Raw genomic sequence first — 21,676 nt, forward strand, 5'->3', positions numbered from 1 at the left:
TGAGGAGCGAGTAGTAACTGGTGCTACATGCTAAAGAGCAGATGTGAGAGTGGAGTTATAGACAGAGGTAGCGTTGTTAGTGCATGACATGTTTGAGATTGGAGAGAGGAGTAAATTGGTTGAGAAGTTCTGAAGGTTAATAGAGTTGAGGTCTCTGGTTAGGCGGGGTTGGGGTGCAAGGGAGTGAGTATGAGGCAAGGTTAGAGAGCAGGAAAGGAAGTGGTGGTCAGAGAGGGGGAAATGGGGATTAGAAAGGTTAGTGAGAGAGCACATGCTAGAAAAAATAAGGCCCAGGGTGTTACCATCATCGTGGGGCGTTAATACTGTATGTTGTTGGAGATCAACAGAGGAGGTAATAGAAATACATTTTGAAGCCATGGGACTCAATGGGGTGTCAACTGGGATGTTGAAATCCCCAAGGACAACAGAAGGAACATCAGAGGAGAGGAAGAGAGGAAGCCATGAGGAGAAGTGATCAAGAAAGATGTTAGCCGGGCCAGGGGGGGGGGCGATATATAACAGCAATGCGTATGGAGATGGGATGAAATAGTCGGATAGCATGGACTTCAAATGAGGAGAAAGAGAGTGATGGGGCAAAGGGAATAGGTTGAAAAGTACAAGAAGGGGAGAGTAGGAAGCCTACCCCTCCACCCTTCCTGTCATCAGGTCTGGGAGTGTGGTGTAGGCCACCATAGGAGAGAGCAGCAGGAGAGGCAGTGTTAGAAGGGGATAGTCAGGTTTCAGTTAGAGTGGGAAGGTGTAAGGAACTAGAGACAACATGGCCATGTAAAGCTGTTAGTTTATTACAGACAGAACGTGCATTCCAGAGTGCAATGGTAAATGGGGGTAGGAAGAGCAGGGTATGTGGACAAGATTATTGAGGTTTCTGGAATGTTGAGTGAGAGAGGATGAGGAAGAGAGCACCAAATGCGGCCCAGGGTTTTGGGGAGATATCCCCAGCAGCTAGAAGAAGTAGGATAGAGAGTGAGAGGAGGTGGGAATATGACTTGTGTGAGAGGAGAGATTTCTGGGAGTGAGGGCAGGTGGGAGAAAGGGAGGAGGTGAAGTTGAGAAGTGCTTGGGATGAGAGAAGGGGAGAAGAAAGTAATGATGGTGCAATATAGACATAGTGTGGGGTAGCTGGAGAGAGATAATGATTTTACAAACAATAGAGGAGAGAGAAAGGAGGAACAAGAGGATTCTGAACATGGTAATTGGAGACAAATGGTGATGGGAATGGAATGGAAGTGGAGCCAACACAGTGAGCAGTAGGTAGCACTTGACAAATCAGGCAGTTCAGTGGTATATTGATTGCAGGGAGTCTCCCAGGTCTTCCCTGTCCTTCCTTGTTGAACTACCTTGGTCAACTCCCAGATAGTGGCAATTGGGTGGAAAGTGGCACACAGATGGAATGTGGCCTGTGCCTCCAATGTCGCTACTGATATAGGGATGGCTGCTTGTTAGGTATTTACATATTGATCAATTACCCTGCAATAAAATCACAGACAAATGGGGGAGAGGGGGTTGATATCTAACAGGGTACTAATAATTCAATGAAGACAAATCAAAGGACAAACAAAGGAATAATACAGATGCATAAAAGGTGGAATACCTGAACAAATAATTAATTAATTAAACAGGCCAGTCAGCAATGAAGCTGAATTACAGTCAGGGTAAGTCAAAGCAAAAAGGTGGAATACCTGAACAAATAATTAATTAATTAAACAGGCCAGTCTGTTTATATACATGTACACTGTCCTTAAACACACACATATACACTGCCCTTACACACACATATATACACATACACTGCCCTTACACACAGAGCCGGCCTTAAGTGTTCTGGCGCCTTGTGCAGACTACTCCTCTGGCGCCCCCCATCCCAAAAAAATCTTGTAACAAACAACTAGCTTTCATTTAAGATAGTTTATGTGCAAGTGCAAACAAGTACAGTAATATACAGCTGGAAACAATAATATACATTAAACACAAGGAAAAAAACAGCTAATCTGCTGTAACAAAATTTTTTTTTTAGGGCTGCAACAACTTATCGATAAAATCGATAATAATCGATAATGAAAATGTTGAGAAACACTGTGTTTGGGTTCTTGTAGCTTTTATTATTATGTCAGTAAAATAAGAAGGTGAATAGAGAAATGCCATTGTGATAAAAGAATGAAAGTGTAAATTTTAAGTTTTTTATTACATTATTTTAAATAAAAAAAATTGCATTTTTTATCCGATTAATCGAAAAAATAATCGGCCAACTAAACGATTATTAAAATAATCGTTAGTTGCAGCCCTAAATTTTTTAAATATTGAAAAAATTGGACCCCAGAAAGCATTCCCTTGGGTCCTGCTCCACGCTCCCTAGCCGGCCCTGCTTACACACCAGCTAACAAATACCTATACTGCTCTTACACAGACCGGCCCATACACACACAAGCTTACAAACACATACATACACATACATACACATATACTGCCCTTACACCCCTTTTTCCCCATCTCTTACCTCTTCCACCATCCTTCTTCCTTCTGCCTCCATCCTGTATCCTGTGTGGTGGGAGAGCGAGGTCTGTCACTACTCCCTCATCACTACGTGCTGGCTATTGCTCCAGAGCGCAGGGATGATGTCATATCCCCGCCCTCGGCATTATTTGCTAGCGGGTAGTGATTAGGGAGCAGTAAAGCTAGGTTTGAAGTGACAAACCCTGCGCTCCCTAATGTTGAGCTAACTAGAGGGAGATTGGGATCTCCCAGCTAGTCTGCAGGCTGCAGCTGCTGATCGCGCGGCTATGCCCCCCGCAACTGCACCTGAGGTGAGTACAGATCTCGCTTCACCCTTCCTCTGCCTCCTGCAAAGCAGGACAGTGGAAGGGATAGACGGGACAGCGGGACTGAGACCCAAATTCGGGACTGTCCTGCCTAAATCGGAACAGTTGGGGGGCATGACCCTGATACAGGCAAAGAAAGGACTGCTAGTTAATAAGCTGTTAAGTAACCCTGACTGTAACCCCACCCTTAAAAGTCCAGGCTTCAGGAGGAAGCAGGCATTCAAAGAAGGAAGGAGGAAAGTGGCATGGACATCAGAGGCTGGGATCCAGGAGCATTCCTCTGGCCCGTAACCCTTCCAGTGGACCAAGTATTGGATGCGCCCTCAGAACACACATTAATCAATGATGTTGCATATTTTGTTATTCCTATGGTTGTCAATTAGATGGGACGTGGTACCAACCGGCAAGAAAGATCTCTATGGCGGAGCTAATCAGTCCGAGTACGGGTCTCTGTCACAACCATATTAACTGTTTGTTACCTGAATGCCCAGCTGCTTTAGTGACCATGACAATCCCACTGGGTGCCAAATACTCTAGGTATTCCCTGTGCCGGGGAGCCGTATGAACACATACTCTGTGTTCGTTCCTGCAAACAATGCATCCAAGCCGGTTAAGGTGGGAGTACATGTGCAGGATTTGTCCTGGGAGTATGCTCAGGACAGATGGGTGTTGCTGTGTCCAGTTACAGACAGCAGTCTGCCTTAGCCTTTGGCAACATTTGTAGACACTAGCTTTTGGGCATCAAGGGGTCTGGAAAGCAGGCAGTTATCTGCAGACTGCAAGAGGAGGGTCTGTAGCACATTACCAGGGTATGATCCAGAAGAGAAGTTAAAGCCCACGCCAAACAGGTCAAGATCTAGGTGATCAAAATTAAAATGCAGTACAAAGGTTCAAAGCTAGTTCAGAGTAAAAGTCCACACCAAGAGTCAAATCCAAAATAACGAGCAGAAATATCAAAAGCCTCTGGATGAAAGTAGGGACTGTGATAAGGTGCAGGGTCTGGTTGCTGATGGCGTATACATCCCCCCTAGGTTTTGTAGGGTTTGGCATGATATGTAACCCCAGGGGGAGTATGTGTTGTGCTACGTAACATAATGAGTATATATGGGCCCCTGGGGTGGAGCATATGGAGAGTAGGGCGGGCCGCTGCTCCACCCCGCAGTTTACATATACCTGAAGTGTAAGAGAATCCATGCCACGAGTTCAAGCTGACTCCAAAGCACTGGTTAGCTGCAAGTGGTTAGCTGCAGTGACTGCAATAAAACCTTGCCTGATTAACAAAAAGGAGAGTTTTGTTTTGAGGACTGGAAGCAGCAAGGCTGGCTATGCACTAAAGAGACACTCTAAAAGGTTGGTGAGCCTACATTTTGTTTAGCTTAGACCCTGCTTAGTAAGGGACATATATGTTAGTAAGAGCTCAGATGAGCTAGGCTTTTGTTTGTAGGGTTTTTGTTTGGGATGTATGATTCTGTTAATAACTGTGGACGTGGATTAATAATAAACTGTGGCTGATTAATTCACCAAGACTGTGGCTTTAATACCCTAAAGGACCGTGCTGTTTGCAAGGACTTGGTATCCTGTGTGGGTGCAGGATCACAAGACAGAAACAAATGCATTAGCAAGGAGCTAGGAACATGCCCAGGAAGATATGGGCCATGATCACCTAGCAACCCCCGGGTGACGCAGAGGCAGGCTTGCAGCCAATGAGCCACAGGTGTGGCATTGGCAAGCTTGAAGCCAATGTCAATGAGGAGGTAGAGACCACCAAACCCTAAGCTATCTGCAGGCCTAGTTGTTACATATACCATATTGGCCCGATTATAGGCCGCACTTTTTCGGGGGTTTAGAACAGGGACGCACAATTCGTATCGCTGGACCGGCAGGTGTTTTTTTATTTTCAGCAGGATCCCCCTCTCTGGGAGCCAGAAGACATCTGCGTGATGCAGACAACCCCCGCTGCTGCCTGCACTTCCACCGGGGCTTCTATAACGGAGTGCCAGCGTGACATGACCTTCCGGTGCTCCACCATAGAAGCCCCAGAGGAAGCACCAGCAGCAGCAGAGGTTGTCTGAAAAAATACAGGCATTGCGCAGACGTTCATCAGCTGCCAGAGAGGAGGATCCCGCAGCACTGCAGGGGACCTGAACGTCGGCCACGAGCAGGATTGAATGCGGCCGTCATGCGTACCTGGCGGGGGGGGGAGGGGGGCGGTCCACCCCGGCTGCCGCTCATCTGAGGGGTGCCACCATGCCGGCACACCTTCAGAAACTTGATGTCAAATCCCGGAGCACAACACTGAAGCCACGCCCACCGTCTTCCGCGCTCAGTGCACCGGAAGGACAGGAAGAAGAGGAAGAAGAAGAAGAAGAAGAGGAGGAGGAGGAAAAGTGAGAGTGAAAGAAGAAAATGTAGGAGAGGGTGGATTAGTAAGTGTGTGAGAGTGATGGGTGTTATGCTGAATGTAAGTGTGTGAGAGTGATGGGTGTTATGCTGAATGTAAGTGTGTGAGAGTGATGGGTGTTATGCTGAATGTAAGTGTGTGAGAGTGATGGGTGTTATGCTGAATGTAAGTGTGTGAGAGTGATGGGTGTTATGCTGAATGTTTGTTAAAGAGGGTTTCAGATAGCATGGATGTGTAAGTGTTGGGGGATAGCTTGGCATAGGGAGTCCGTAATCACATTCCTTTCATGACCAGATTCCAGCATGTAGTGGCTGCCTAGGCATGATAGGAGTGTGATTGCTGTTATTGCTGTTGGACAAGTGAATGCTGAATTTTTAGTTTCAGTCCAGAATTTTCATTTCGGTGCATCCCTACTATATACTATGCCAGTCACTAAAGTGGTAGGCCTACACCACATCAATGTTTGGCTTAGTATATAGTGATAGGGGTTGTCAGTGTCTGGCTCAATGTATAGGCACACATTGACGGTGGTACCGTGTGATCCCTAAGCATATAATGATAACAAATATGCTGTACCCCTGTCAATGTTTGCCTAACCATAGAAACTATGCAGTTTTAAAGTGTGTGTGTGGGGGGGTGCCACATACAGGGTCTGCCACAGGTGCCAAATACTCTAGGTACCCCCCCTGCATCATGCGGCTGTCAGACCCAATGGCCATGCCTCAGCTCCTCTTCCCACGTCTTAAAAGGGGTGTGATGAAGAGCTGAGGCATGCGGTGCATGCACGCTGGCCACTTTAATTTCATTAGGCGCTGGTGGAGTGACGACGGCCGCTTTCAATGTCGATCGCAGTCGCTTTGATGGTGCAATGGGCCAGTTGACTAGACTTGCCCCCCAGGCCTTAGGCTGCCAGCCCTCCCCAACGTTGCCAGTTCAATCCCCAGTGGGGCATGACAGTTTGCTTTTGTGAATTAATTTCCAGTGTCACCATGTTATGCTGTTCCCCAAAAGCTCCCTTACATGAAAAGTTCTATGTTGCAGTTATTACCAGATCCAGACAAGTGTCTTTTCCAGCTGGTGTCTCTACTAATTGTGAAGTGAAGGAGTAATTAACAGGTTCACAAATTTCAACCCTATTGCTGAACTACTTGTTCCAGTATTTGAGACAACGTCTGGGAAACTAAAATCGCGATTAAACTGTGATTAAAATATGACCCATATGTGCAGCTTTTTCAGTTTGTGAAATGCAAGGGGGGTCTGTACCATATAGCTACAATTTATCATTTAATGTACAGCACCTTTTTGCATGAGTGTAAATTTCTATCCATAAGGATTTGACATTATCGCCATATATTATTTTTAATTCTAGACCTGAACTGAGATTTCATTAAGACATACCCCTCCCCCTTTCATGTTTACACTGTCTTTCAAAATAAAAATAAGTGTATAACCATTTAAATTTACTGCCCAGTCACGATAACTGTCTAACCACATTGCAGATACCAATTAGGTCATACTGTTCTTCACTTGCCAGTAACTAATAGCCTAATTTGGTTAAACAAGCTTCTTGCATTTGCTAGCAGACATGTCAGGTTACCACCAGTCTTTGTTTAATTGGCTTGTATTAAGCAACTTTTTGGGTTTTGCTACTCTGATTGCACCATTTACTTCACATAAATCTACGCTACCCATTTTAATTTTGCATGTATCCCATAACTTAGTTTAAAATCACCTCCAACCCTCTAATCATCTTCTCCCCTAGAAAAACAGCCACACATTTTAATATCCCTAAACTCTGATGTAGCATGTGATGTGGTATAGGTAATGTTTCAGATTAATTGAGGTAACTGAGGCCTGCAGTTTACATGTTAGTCTGGGTTCTTTTGTGACCTTCTGGATAAGTCATCGATACGCTCTTGGAGAAATTTTGTAAGGCTAGCCACCCTCTAGGAAGGTTCACTATGGGTCTAATGAAATTGAACCAAATTATCCATTAAGTTTGTTTAAGTGATACTAGTTTAAGTATATAGGCAATTACTTTTTCACGTAGGGCCCGGTAGGGTTGGATAGCTTTTTCTTTTCATATATAAAATCATAATTTAAAAAAATTGTGTTTACTCAAAGGTATATCTTTGTCTAATATTAAAATTAGTTTGATGATCTGAACCATTTAAGTGTGACAAATATGCAAAAATACAAGAAATCGGGAAGGGGTAAATACTTTATCACAGCAGTGTATAAAAATGGAAAATGGGTCTTAATACATCCTGAATTGGTGGGATCAGGATTTTGTGTTACATGAGTGTAGCCGGTATTACTGAAAGTATTCAGTGAATGTAATTTCATTCTGTGGAACTAAACTTTATTCCGTGATCCCGTATTCATAACTTGTTTCTGTTCTGGCCTTTGTTTTTAACCAGAGAAAGGTATTACAATTTCCTTCCCCATAAGAAGGAAACTGCTAGTTTCTTTTTCTCTCTGCTACCATGCTCTTGGGGCCTTCAATCCGCACAATGGTCATTGTACTTAAAATAATCAGCGTTCTATGATATCAGCTCAAAATGTAGGGCTTTTCAGAAAGGCTGGCGGAGTTGACATTCCAGGGAATCCCTCCCGAACAGTTGGAGACAGGAGGGGCTCACAATTTTTCTGAGGGCATCCTTGAAAAACAATTGCTCTTTAAGATTTTATGCTTCCTGAAGCTGGCGCCAGTGTATTTTTAAAGAGACAACAATGCCTTATCTAACAAGCACTAATTGAAAATTATTTATTATATATAGCTTTAGTGATCACACATTCTTAGCATCTTGGAAGTGATATGCTTGACCAAGAAAGAATTATAGGGCATCTTATGTCTGCCTAATTTAATTATTTAATTACATGAAATTAAGCCATATTCAACAACGTAGAACAAATAAAACAGTGCAAAGCCAAACATGTAAATTTACCGTATTTGCTCGATTATAAGACGACCCCGATTATAAGACGACCCCCCAAAATCAAAATATTAATTTAGGAAAAAAAACAAAAAGCCTGAATATAAGACTACCCTATAGGGAAAAAGTTTTACCAGTAAATATTAATGTAAATTATTTTCATGTTTAATAAAAGCTATGATTGAGAAAAATATATTTTTTAAATTTCCTTTTATTTGCCAACCTGCCCCCCCCAGTTATGCCACTCTGCCCCCAGAAATGCTTTATACCCCCCTATTTGCCACTCTGCCCCATGATATGCCTTATACCCCTGTATGCCACTCTGGCATATAGGGGGTTAAAAGGCATATCATGGGGCTGAGTGGCATATAGGGGGGTATAAAGCATTTCTAGAGGTATATAGGCATATAGGGGGTTAAAATGCATTTCTGGAGGTCCAGAAATGCATTTTAACCCCCTATATGCCACTCAGCCCCATGATATGCCTTTTAACCCAGCATGTACTGGCTGCCTTGGCTTGATAGGAGTGTGATTGCTGTTAGCAGTTTGATATATATATATATATCAAACTGCTAACAGCAATCACACTCCTATCAAGCCAAGGCAGCCAGTACATGCTGGAACCTGGGGATGATAGCAGTGGGATTACAGCCTCCATATGCCATGCTACAACCCCCACCCCCCCTTACACATCCATGCTATCACACACACACTCACACTCATTCACAAACATTTAAATACTCATTCATTCCCTTAATCACACACACTTCACACATACTCAAAAACCCTCCCCCACCCCCTCACCTGAACTGCAGATCTCCCACTCGCAGACTTCTGCAGGGGACCGGCTGTAGCAACTTCTCTGGCCCCGCCCTCAGAGGAGGGAGGGGGGAGATAGAGTTCTGTGAGGACGCTGCAAGCTTCCTGCCCTGCTTCTAACAGAAGAGACGCTGCTCGCGACCGGTAAGCAGCATGGCGCCAGCATTTTTTTGGGGTCTGATTAGAAGACGACCCCGATTATAAGACGAGGGGTATTTTTCAGAGCATTTGCTCTGGAAAAAACCTCGTCTTATAATCGAGCAAATACGGTAATACATGAACCCTTTTATCACACAAATATTTCCCACTGTAATGTTGAGAGCCTTTCCAATACTTTTTAATACAGATGATATTGATACCATTTTTAGATCCATAATATGTTTTTTTTCTGCATATTTAAATGGATTAATTTCTTAGATGAGATACAACTGCTAATTAAAAAAAACTATACACTATATGACAAAAAGTATGTGAACATCTGTATGAGCTTGTTGGACGTGCCATTCCAAATGAGTGTGCGTGGTCCACCGCTTCATGGCTGAGCTGTGAATCATCGACGTTTCCACCTCACAATAATAGCACTTACAATGGACCAGGGTAGATCTAACAGGCCAGATATTTCATAAACTGGCTTGTGGCAAAACAGATATTGTCAGGTTGTAGGGGAACGGAGCGCAGCACAGTGAGATACCAAACACAGAAGATTCTGTAGTGGTTCAAAAAGGTATTTATTCCACAAAAGTCAGGCGTATACTGGAAGCAATGTTGTAATACAAGCCATAGTCAGGGGTTATAGAAATACACAAGAGTCCATATAAATGTAGCCAAATTCAAGAGAAGTAGATAATCACGTCGTCCAATAAACAAGCCGAGGTCGAAATAGCCAGAAAATCCACAAACAATACAGGTGTAAGGAATGGCAAAATTCAGGCAATCAGGATACAGAGATGGGGCACCGCTTAGTTAACAAGCCAGCACTGACTGAACAGTGCTGGGGGTTTATATAGCCCTGCCAGGTCTTGACTGCTCCCCTCTCATTATCCACCCTTAGTGTGGATCTGTCTATCTTCCCTATTCCCCGCCCTCTGCCTACCTCCTGCACTGGAGCAACGAAACTGGGAAGTTGGACATCTCCCCCCCGCCTTCAACATCGTGGTCACGTCCATCTTCCGCGAGGTGCGTTTCACTCGAGGCCCGGGATGCGGCCCACTCTGCGTGTGGGACCCTACGCGGCCGCGGAGGTAGGTCGGATGCCTGACAGATATATGACAATGTCACAATTAGAGTCGTTGAGCTCCTTAGTATGACTGCTGATGTTCATCTATGGAGATGGTATGCCTAGGTGCTTGATTTTATACACCTGTTATCCATGGGTGTGTCGAAAAACATATAAACTCAATAATTGTGTCCACATACCCAATAATTGTGTCCGCACTCTTCCGCATATGACAAAAACCTCCTCACTACATGGGCAAGGAGGAAGCTACATAGTTACATAGTTCATAAGGTTGAAAAAAGACCTAAGTCAATCAAGTTCAACCCTTCTACCTAACCTTCCTATTCTTGATCCAAAAGAAGGCAAAAAAAACCCTAATTAAGCTACTTCGAATTCTGCCATCAGGGGGAAAAAAATTCCTTCTTGACTCCAAGAGTCAATCGGATTTCTCCTTGGATCAAGAAGCTCTAAAATATTAATGTTATTCTATTTATATCCCTGTATATCATACCTTTCTAAGAAAATATTGAGGCCCCTTTTGAAGGCATCTAATGTATTGGATAACACTACCTCCCTTGGAAGTGAATTCCATACCTTAATTCTCCTCACTGTGAAGAATCCCTTCCTTTGTCGTCTATGAAACCTGCGCTCTTCCAGTCTCAGAGGGTGACCTCTTGTTCTTTATATATTTCTGTTAATGAACAGGTCACCGAAGAGCTCCTTATATTGGCCCTGCATATATTTGTATAATGTTATCATATCCCCTCTGAGACGCCGTGAGAGAGGATCATATAAATAGACAGCAAGATGCACGTTTTTGGTGGGAGACCAACATTGTTATTGTGACATCCTCTAGTGGCCTCTCCTCCTATTGTTGCTACCTGGCTTTGTTACCTGCTGCCCTGCAGTATAAAGGGCTGTAGCTTCCTGCAAACTGGGCCTTGGCCTTGTAGTAATAGGACCGGTTTGCCCTGGCTTCCTTTTGTACCTGATCCTGTATTGTTCCTGTCGTGTGCCCTGCCAGTGGGCTTCCTGTCATGTGCCCTGCCTGAGGGCTTCCAGCGGCGTGTCCAGTCGTGTGCTCTGCCTGTGAGCTTCCAGTCGTGTGCCTTGCCGGTGGGCTTCTATTTCAGCATCAGCCTTGCCAGTTCCAGTCCTGCTCTTCAATCTGCTGTGTGCCTGTCCACCTTGCACCATGAATCGCAGTGTACAAACAGACAACACTATCCCTGCACCGAGGCCCCTCGCTAACCTTCTTACCCAGCGTGTGACAGTTATATCCTGTCACATCAGTAGTGTACATAGCGGGGGCGATCCGCTGCTCACCACGCTGGCACCCCTCCAGAGACAGACCGTAATAACCGCCGCTAAAGGAACAGGCTCGGTTGGGGATATCAAGGATCTCCCTCTAATCGGATTAAAGACAATCAAGGGAGCGGGAGGTCTGTTAATGCAGACCTCTGATCCTGCTCCCATGCGATGCACGCAGCAACTGATGCTGTGCTTCGGGATTCGCTGTCATATCCCGGGATTTGCTGTCATATCCCGGCGCACTGAAGCCGCGCCCACCGCCTTCCACGCTCACTGCACCCAAAGGACACAGATGAAAAAGAGCCAAGAGGAAGAACGAAGAGGAGGAGGAAGAAAAGGAGCTATAGCGCGAAAAGTGACGGTGACAGAGTGTGTGTGATTGTGAGCATGAATGTGTAAGTGTGTGGGGGGGATAGCATGGCATAGGGAGGCTGTAATCTCCCTTCTGCCATGCCCAGGTTCCAGCATGTACTGGCTGACTGGGCACAATAGGAGTGTGATTGCTGTTCTAAATCATATATATTTATTAATATTGTTATAGAACTTTTTTGGTCCAATTTTGGAGTGTTATTTACTTTTAATAAAAGTGTGGTTAACACTCCAAAATTGGAGGATGGCCATGTGAGTGCTTAGTCAGCCCCATTTGGCTAGGGGATCAAATGGGGCTGACTAACTTCAGAGTTAACCTATCTGGGGTCTCCTCCTGTGTTAGTGTCCTTGTGAATGGAGAGAAATATCACGGTAACCCTCTGAGGCTGAGGACACATGGGGGTATGTTTGAGTTTTGGAGGGGGGAACTGGTGGATTCCTTACCTGCCTGCCCAGTCCCCTCTGGTCTGCCCTAACCAGACTCACATGAACTAACAGGTTATGAGGACTCTACAAGCCAGGAAATGCTCAATGCACCTGACCGCGACCTAGCCGCAAATTTATGGAAGTATACGGTGGTTAGAAATCACGGCGATGCGTCACTACGGACACCCATTGTCCCACCAGGTTGCTCTTTTGAGGTTACATTAGCTTGTGATGGGCAACACTTGGTGGTGGTTACAGAGAGGGAGCTTGTTTGGGAACTCTGCCTCTTCGATGACCTGGTCTAAGTGTCTGTTGCCAACTGTCAAAGGTTTGCAGGATAATTAATGCACCTGGACAAGGCATCTGCAATAGTATAGTTGACTCCTGGCACATGCGTAGCCTTAAAACAGATATTGTGCCTCATGTATAATAAGACCAAATGCCTAATGAGCCTGATGACTGGAAGAGATGGTAATGGTTGTAAATGGCATGTACGATACTCAGATTATATGTCCAAAACACAACAGACTTTTTGGCCAAGCTAGTCCACCAAATTTCCAAAACTACAAAGATGGGGAACAAACTAATAAATGTCAAATTCTTGGTGAGCCCCTGATGGTGCCAATCGGCTGGCCATTTCTCAGCGCACCAGCCAGGAATGTTCCAAAACCTACTGAACCTGCTACATCAGTAAACCATTGTAAATCTGCACTGGACTCTTACTTCTCAACCCCCAGTCTAACTTTTTTTTAAATTGTACAGAAACTGCCAGGTCTAGTTTTAGCTGCTTGGTCTCTCCAATCCATGACTGAAAATGTTTCTCATGGGGATCACCTTACATACAAAATTCAACACACCTAGTAGGGAATGGAGTTTGCAAAGTGAAATTTTTATTTTTACTCATTGCTTGGGTAACTAGCAGCTTAACTTTCTTTACATTGTTAGCTGATAGCCTGCATTCTCTACACAGTGTTTTCTCTGTCACCACGGGCACAAGCCTAGTAAGGCAGATAACCCAACCACATTCCTGTGTCCCTGGAGGGCCAGTAATCAGGAAATTGTCCAGGTAGTAGGGTATTGATAAGCCAGATCTGTTTTGCTGTTCCCAATGCAAAAACGTGCTAAATGTATGTGCATTGGCGTTATCGCTCATGCATATGTGTTTTCTGCCCCTGCTAACTCTGCTCTAACTGAGACGTCTTTGCGCTTGCTTTTACCCTTTTTACAATTAGCTTGTTTAACATAACATTAGTCCCTGTATGACAATTCTTATGCGGATAATTGTGTATTGCAAACTGACTCACAGAGGCTGTCTCCAGGTTGAACCTGACAATTGAGTTCTATATTACTGGTGGCTTTAGGCAGAAGGAACCGTGACTAACAGGCCTGCTTACTATGGCGATGGGACAGCTATGGCAGAGGAAGTGAGCGGGTGTCAGGAATGGGTAGTGGAGAAGTAACGCAACAGAATGCAGAGAAGATTGGCAATCTACAGACCCACCCCATCTGGAGAGGCAGTCTGGAGGATGGTGAGCGAGATGGACAAGCCAGCTCACCTGGCACCCGCATCTATGACGGAACGAGATGCGGGGAACTGGTGATTACAAGTGGGAAGCTCCATTATGGAACTTTGAGAGGCGAGTCATGGTCGCCCTGGTGATACGAGGAGGGCCAATTCCAGAACAATTGTGCCTGGAATGGAGAGCTCTGATTCAGCTAAAACTGTGGGAAGATGCCATATAAAATTTGTACAGCTGCCAAGGAAAGATCCTGCCCACGCCAGAACAGCGCTTTGGGGATCTTCGCTTGCTGAGATGGGAGCCCACAGAAGAGAAAGCAGTCGAACTGAAGCAGTTGGTGGCGAAGGAACTCAAGCTCAGGGACTAATACAGAGCATTGTATTGGGCTGCAGGCCAGCAGGAGTCAAAGTTGGAAAGCCACTATTCTCAGCAAGGTGAGGACTTTGCCGGTCCTGGCTTGGATTGGGAGGCTTTTGTAGAGAAAGAAGACTTTGGTAGCTCAGAACGCTATAGATTCTGGGACCTGTTTGCATAACGCGAGGAAATGCTGTTGCTTTCCCAGGATCTAACCCTGGCAGCCGACTTGGAAGTCCTGGTCTACAGGGAATGGTACCTAGAGATGGACTACTTGCATCTGATGGAAGGCAGCTTCTCCATGGCACCAGAGTTGGCAGATCTGGTAACAGGGAGTGCCGCTGGCCTCTACCCCGCATCTGCAATGGCTACAGGGAACCGGGGAGATGCGGCAGCTGGCCCATCTCCCCAGCGGCAGCCAGAGCACCAGAGAGTGGTCTTTAGAACCGGGGTTTACCCAGTCACAGCTATGGAACTCCAGCCTGGCTACTGCACAGACTATTCCCGGGGACGTTTTCTATGCTGTCGCTCAGGGTCCTGTGTCGGATTACATCTCCGTCTTCGTTGATACACTGGGATTGATGCTGCTCCCTCAGGACCCTGAAATAGTGACTCTTTGTCTGATGTGGTTGATAAGATTATACTCCTGATTGGCCTGATGGAGCACAATGTGTTTTTTTGCTATGACTATTGTATGTAAAAAAAATTGTTTAAATACTGGTGTGTTTTCAATAAAACTCAGTCATTGTTGCAACATCATATGAACAAGCTGAGGGTAAAGGGGCATATCCCAATTGGGGGTTAGGGGATATATGGGGGTGGAGGGGTGGTTGAGGTAGCTGAAGGGCAAATGGGGACTAATCTTGTTTGATTGGGCAATTAGAGGGCTGACATAATCAAAGGTATTTGTGGGTCTAAAGCAGCTGAAGAGGACAGTTGAGAGCTGAAGTGGCTGATGAGGGCAGATCAGAGGCTGAAGGGGACTGTCAGGGGTCAGAGGGGGGCTAAAGGGAGCAGGTGAGGGTGTGGATGGAGGCTCAGGTGGCTGAAGGGTGCAAATGAGGAAATGAAGAAAGGTTGCCTAAAGGGGCAAGTGGGGTGGCTGAAGGGGCAGTAAGTGTCTAAAGTGGCCGAAGAGAGAGCAGTTGGAGAGTGAGGGATCACATGGGAGGCTGAGGTGGCTGAAGGGAGATTTGGGGGTTGAGGTGGCTGAACATGCGCCTGACCAGAACCTAGCCGCCACACAGTTTCATTGATTTGCGGAGATGCCTGCTGCATCGCTACGGACACCTGTTGTCCTACCATTTTGCTCTTTTGGGGTTACACTATGCTTGTGGTGGGCAACACTCGGTGGTGGTAATGGAGAGGGAGCTCATTTGGGAACCCTGGTTTTATTACCCATCCTTAGAACTAGAGTTTACCCAGATGTGGCTATGGAAATCTGACCCGGCTACCGTGTAGACTATTCCAGGGGACGTTCCTGAAGCTGTCGCTCAGGGTCAGGAAAACTGATCAAGTAGCTTTTTGAAACATAACATCCTTGGACCCTGAGCTCTCGACTGGTACCCCGGGATGGATCCCACTCCATCAGGATCACCCCAAAAAAAGACTATTTGTTGGGTGGCCATTGCTGCCCATATAACTGTATGGAGGCGCAGGGCGGTCTGGTAGTGATGGGATTATACTCCTGATCTAATTAAATGATAATTAATAATTCTATTATAATTAGAATTACATTTAAAATCATAGTACTAACGTATAAGGCCGTCCTATACACTGCTCCTACATACATTAATTAAACAAATACTCCCCTACTCGATCCTTACATTCTTCCCATGGGCTAAAGCTCTCCTCTTCACTTATAACCTCTTCCTTTTCCCGTCTACAAGATTTTACTCGGGCTGCCTCATATATCTGGAATCTACTTCCACCGAACATTCAACATTTACTCTCCCTCCCAACATTCAAGAAACATCAAAAAACCCACTTCTTCAGAGAAGCATATCATTTTAGTTGCTAGAACTTCCCTGTCACTGATACAACCCCAGACTACCACTCACCCTTTCTCTGTGCCCTATGTTTGTCCTCACCCCATTCCCTCAAGATTGTCTGATGATTGGAGTGGGCTGCCATGACAACTTATTGTCCTATTTTAGAATAATATTACCACTGTGTAGCTAACCTCTGACTGGCCACAGTGCCAACATGGCTCCATTAGATTGCTGCTCCGCTTCATCGCCAGTCTCGTCCAGCGTTGAAGGGGCTAACCGCTCGTGTCTCGGCAGAAGGAAGCATATGTTTGGCGGGTATACCCAGGTGGGGAACAGGTCATCCCTTCACAGTAGTAATCATAACTTGGTTATACTTGAGATTATTCTGGCATAGACCAGTAAGCATTACGTCAATAGTTTGTAACCTAATGGAAACCATGCTAAAGGACAGGTTTGCTAATTATCTGTAATGCATAATCAGAAACAAGAAGATCATGTCAAACTAACTTAATTTATTTTTTTTTGACTGGGTAACTAAGATAAAAGACTATGGAGGAGCTGTTGATACAGCCTATCTAGATTTTAGTGAGGCATTTGACAGTGTCCTTCATAGAAGACTTGCAGTCTTTATTGCAGTCTTTGGGTTTGGATGCCAGAATAGTTGAATGCATAATGCAATGATTGAGTAATAGGAGGCAAAAGGTTGTAGCTAATGGTGTATATTCAAAGGAAGCACTTGTTACTATTGCGTACCTGAGGGTATTGCGTATTGGGACAATTGGGACATGCCCGCCGACAATTAGAACTGCATTGCTGCGGACATCTGTTTTTTCTCATGCACGCTTACAAGATTTCTCCAGGGCTGCCCCTATCCTCTGGAATGCCCTCCCCCGGTCTATCCATCTCTCCCCCTGCCTTCGGTCCTTCAAAAAATCCTTCAAGACCCACTTCTTTATAATATTGCACTTTAACACCCCTGGATTACTTTAGCTCACCTCTCCTAGTCCCTCTAATGCAATACTTAAACTAGTGTGGCTGGTTCATCCCTTACAATGGCACTTTTACCCTTTACCTATTGTGTGATATACCCTAAATCCCTATAGATTGCAAACTCGTTTGAGCAGGGCCCTCCTCACCTGTTTTCTCACCATTGTAAAGCGCTACGGAATTTGATGGCGCTATATAAAACAATAAATAATAATAATACTATGCTTGTGGTGGGCAACACTCAGTGGTGGTAATGGAGAGGGAGTTTGTGACAGAACCTTCCGTCACTGGGGCTTTTGGAGGCCTGCTTCCTGCTGACAATGGGCCCTGACATTAGAAGGGGTTCTGTTCTTGGGGAAGTAGGTACAGGGGCCCCTTTTCAACTGATTTCCCCTGTTACATGTTTTACCACATTTCCTACTCAGACTCAGAACTGTAAATGCCAGCTGGACATCCTGGTGTAAGAAGAAGGGTGCGTTGTGAAGAAACGTGTATTAATGTGGTAGGTGCTAGGTGTTTCCTGCCATTCGCTGTCTTTTGTAATGTCAGGATATATGTGTGTGTGTTTTACCACAATATGAGTTCTGCCTTGTTATTGGGGTAAGCCTCAGTGCTGTCATTGTAAGGACAGTAAAGCACTGTATTACTATGTTTCCTGCTGTCGTCGGTGCTATTTCAACCTGATGATCCAAGTCTTGTATTCCTGGTGACTATGGGCAGAAGGAAGCAACTTCTGGCGGGGTGTATCCAGTCGGGGTACCGGTTGTTCCTGTCACAGAGCTCATTTGGGAACCCTGATTTTATTACCAATCTTTAGGACTGGGGTTTACCCAGCCGTGGCTATGGAACTGCACGGAATATTCCCGGGGACGTTTCTGCTTCTGACGATCAGGGTCCTGAGGTTGGTTTGAGTTACTTTTTTGACCATAACATCCTCGGACCCTGTGCTCTTCATTGGTACCCTGGGATTGATGCTGCTCCCTCTGGATCACCCTGAAATAGTGACTCTGTCGGGTGGGCATTGCTGGCCATTGAACTGTATGGAAGTGCCGGACTGTCTGGTAGTTGATGGAATGAAACCTCTAATCCTATGGTGTATACAGTACATATCTGTTCTGCCTCCAATAAACTGAGTGCTGTTTTCACCTCTATATGAGTGCTGTCTGATGCTGGGCTGCTGTCTGATGCTGAAGGGGTTAATCGCTGGGATCCTGGCAGGACCCCAGTTACTCTTTGCATTCTCTCTGTCAGCCAATTTTCAATCCAAATACATACATTTGCCCCTGAGCTAATTTCTGACAATTTGTATAGTATCAAATGCCTTAGCAAAGTCCAAGAAAATCTACTGCAACACCTAGATATAAATGTTTACTGACTTTTTCATAGAATGCTATTAAGTTGGTTTGAATAGATCTGTCTTTCATAAAACAATGTTGACTTCAACTAATTATGTTCTGATTCAAAATGTATTCTTGAATGTATGCCTTTAGCGACCCCTCTTAATAATGTGCCTAATACAGATGTCAAGCTCACTGGCATGTAGTTGCCTGAAATTATTATCCCTTTTTAAAAATAGGCACCCCATCTGCCTTGCATCAGTCTGTTGGCACTATGCCTGAACAGGAAAAAATCACTGAAGATCAAAAATAACAATCTGGACAGAATTAGGTTTAGCTCCTTAAATACCATTGGGTGTACAATCTGGCCCTGGAGCCTTGTCTACCTTAACTGTGTTTAATTGCTTAAGCATTTCTTCCTGTGTGAGCCAATCCCATGTTTGTCCCATACGACGATACTGTAAAATCAGCCAGCAGAGGATCGGTCATCGGTTCTTCCTTTGTGTAAACAGAAGACAAAAATGATTTAAAATATCTACTTTCTCTCTTTCCTCACTAACCAACATTTTCTGCTTTTTGCTTTTTTCTGTTGGCATCTTATAAAAGATGCTGCTGATCCCTCACTTATAATGTTTGTATGCAATTTTCTTGTTTTTTTTATTCCTTGTCTCACTGGTAACTAACTTTGGTCTTAATTTACTTTTTTTGTATTTGTTTTTCAAAGGTATACATTGACGTGTGTAATTATGTAATATGTGCTTAAAGATATTTAATTTGTCTTCTATGTTTTGTCCAGGAAACAATCCATCCCAGTCCATGTGTTCAATTGTTTTGGTGGAGTAGTTACCAATTTGCTTCTCATAGCTAATTATTACCAGATCCAGACAGACATTCATTCTGGTTGAGGTCTCTACTAATTGCGACATTTGTAGTTTAGCATATTCAGAAACTAAGCTACCATTAGCTGAACTAGTTGTTCCACAATTTTAATCTATATCTGGGTGATTAAAAATCTCCTATGATTAAAACTTCACCTAGATTTGTAATTTGCCATAAAACCTGGTCCTCCCTATCAATGTTAAGGTTTGGCCGCTTGTAGCATATACCTACAAGTAATGCTAATCTCTAACCATAGTGCCTCAACATTAGTACTTATGCACACATTCCTTAATACTGGGCTTTAATTTAGGGTTCACATATGATAATATAATATAATATAATATAATATAATATTTTTTATTTACTTTTTAAATGTGAGTAACTTTGTAAGTTAACACACCTGTTAATAATAATGTTTTATCCCACCATGTTTCTGTGATACCAATACCTTTTAATGTATTATCAAAAGCATTTATAATACATAAATTAAGGACTGCAACAACTAATCGATAAAAATCGATAATAATCGATAATGAAAATCGTTGTCAACAATTTCCATTATTGATTAGTTGAATTAGTCTGGCTATAAGACAAAGATCCAGATCCCCCGCAGAGCTGCAGGGGACCTGGATCCTCCTCTCTGGGCGTCCTCCTCGGGGCATCGACATCCAGTTTAAAAAAAGTTTAGGAGGCGATCAACGATCGAAAAATGGAACAAAAGTTATAAAAATGTGGTAACGTTTAAAAATAATTATGCAGTGATGTCACCATCCAGTTCCAACAAAATGTAAAAAAACCGCACTTTCCCAATGTGGCCTTTTACCCCCAAACAACCAGACAAACCCATGGGGTGGTATTGCTGTACTCAAGAGATGTTGCTGAACACATATTGGGATGTTGTTTGACAGTGACATATACAAGGGAATTCCTGGAGATTTTCCTCCTCTTGCCGCTGGAGGAGGCTCCTCCATCGGCAAAGGATGGGGCGGATAAGGAAAAGGAGAAAGAAAAATACAGCACACATTGCAAAGTTACACATCCCAATATATACCTATGGGGAACAAATACAAAAGAAACAAATCAAAACCAATGTGGCTTACCTGGAAAGTAAAATAGGAAATAAACAATTGGCATTTAAGCATTATAAAAGCGAGGGGTCAATAGTATAATTTATGGCATACAAAGATGCCAACAAAGTCTGCAAAAAGGAGATTGAAATGACTAAACTAGAAAATGAGTAAAACCAATCCTAAGAAATTTTTAAGTATGTAAATGGAAAAAAGTTAAAGGTAGAGAATGTTGGTCCTTTATTATCTGTAACTGGAAATTTGGTTACTGAGGACAGAGAGAAAGCCGACATCTTAAATGCTTTTTTTCCTTCTGTTTATACCAAGGAAGAACCTATGACGGAGCCCCTGCTGGCTAATTTTAAGGAACCGTTGCAGCAAACATGGAATTGGCTGGCACAAGAAAAAGTGCTCAAGCAATTAAATACTGGTAGGTAGACAAGGCCCCTGGACCGGAAGGTATACACCCAAGGGTACTGAAGGAGCTAAGCCTAATTCTGGCCCATCCATTATTACTAATCTTTACAGATTCTTTCAGCTCGGGTGTAGTTCCATTAGATTGGCGCAAGGCAGATGTTGTGCCCATATTTAAAAAGGGATCAAAATCTCAACCGGGCAATTACAGGCCAGTAAGCTTAACATCAGTAGTAGGGAAATTATTTGAAGGGTTGCTAAAGGTATACATTCAAGATCATATCTTGATCCATAATCCAATTAGTAGAAGTCAACATGGATTTGTGAAAGACCGGTCTTGTCAAACCAACCTATTAGCATTCTATGAAGAAGTTAGTAAAAATATAGACCTGGGAGTGGCTGTAGATGTGATTTATCTGGACTTTGCTAAGACATTTGATATGGTTCCGCATGAAAGGCTACTCTATAAATTAACAGAAATAGACTTAGGGGGAAATGTCTGTATGTGGATCAGAAATTGGCTAAAAGATAGAATGCAGAGGGTTGTTGTGAATGGATGTTTCTCAGCCTGTACGCAGGTATTAAGTGGAGTGCCTCCGGGGTCTGTCCTCAGGCCTCTTCTTTTTAATTTATTTATAAATGATCTCCCAAGCTGCATTGAGAGCCATGTCACAGTTTTTGCTGATGACACAAAATTAGGCTGGGTAATTCAGACTAATCTTGATGTTTCTTCTTTGCAGGAAGATTTAGACAGAGTTGGGGACTGGGCGTGCAAGTGGCAGATGAGGTTCAATATAGAGAAATGCAAAGTT

At 44.0% G+C, this 21,676-nt stretch overlaps 1 long non-coding RNA gene across 1 annotated transcript in view; it reads left to right on the forward strand.

The window, feature by feature from the left end:
• Positions 1–328: 328 nt before the first annotated feature.
• Positions 329–21,676, forward strand: part of LOC128469323 (uncharacterized) — a 173,484-nt gene continuing 152,136 nt past the window's right edge. Inside the window, exon 1 of the long non-coding RNA XR_008345934.1 lies at positions 329–405. This is a non-coding gene — a long non-coding RNA (uncharacterized LOC128469323). The remainder of the gene's footprint in view (positions 406–21,676) is intronic.

This window comes from Spea bombifrons, chromosome 11, assembly GCF_027358695.1.
Source record: "Spea bombifrons isolate aSpeBom1 chromosome 11, aSpeBom1.2.pri, whole genome shotgun sequence".
NCBI classification, from domain to species: Eukaryota; Metazoa; Chordata; class Amphibia; order Anura; family Pelobatidae; genus Spea; species Spea bombifrons.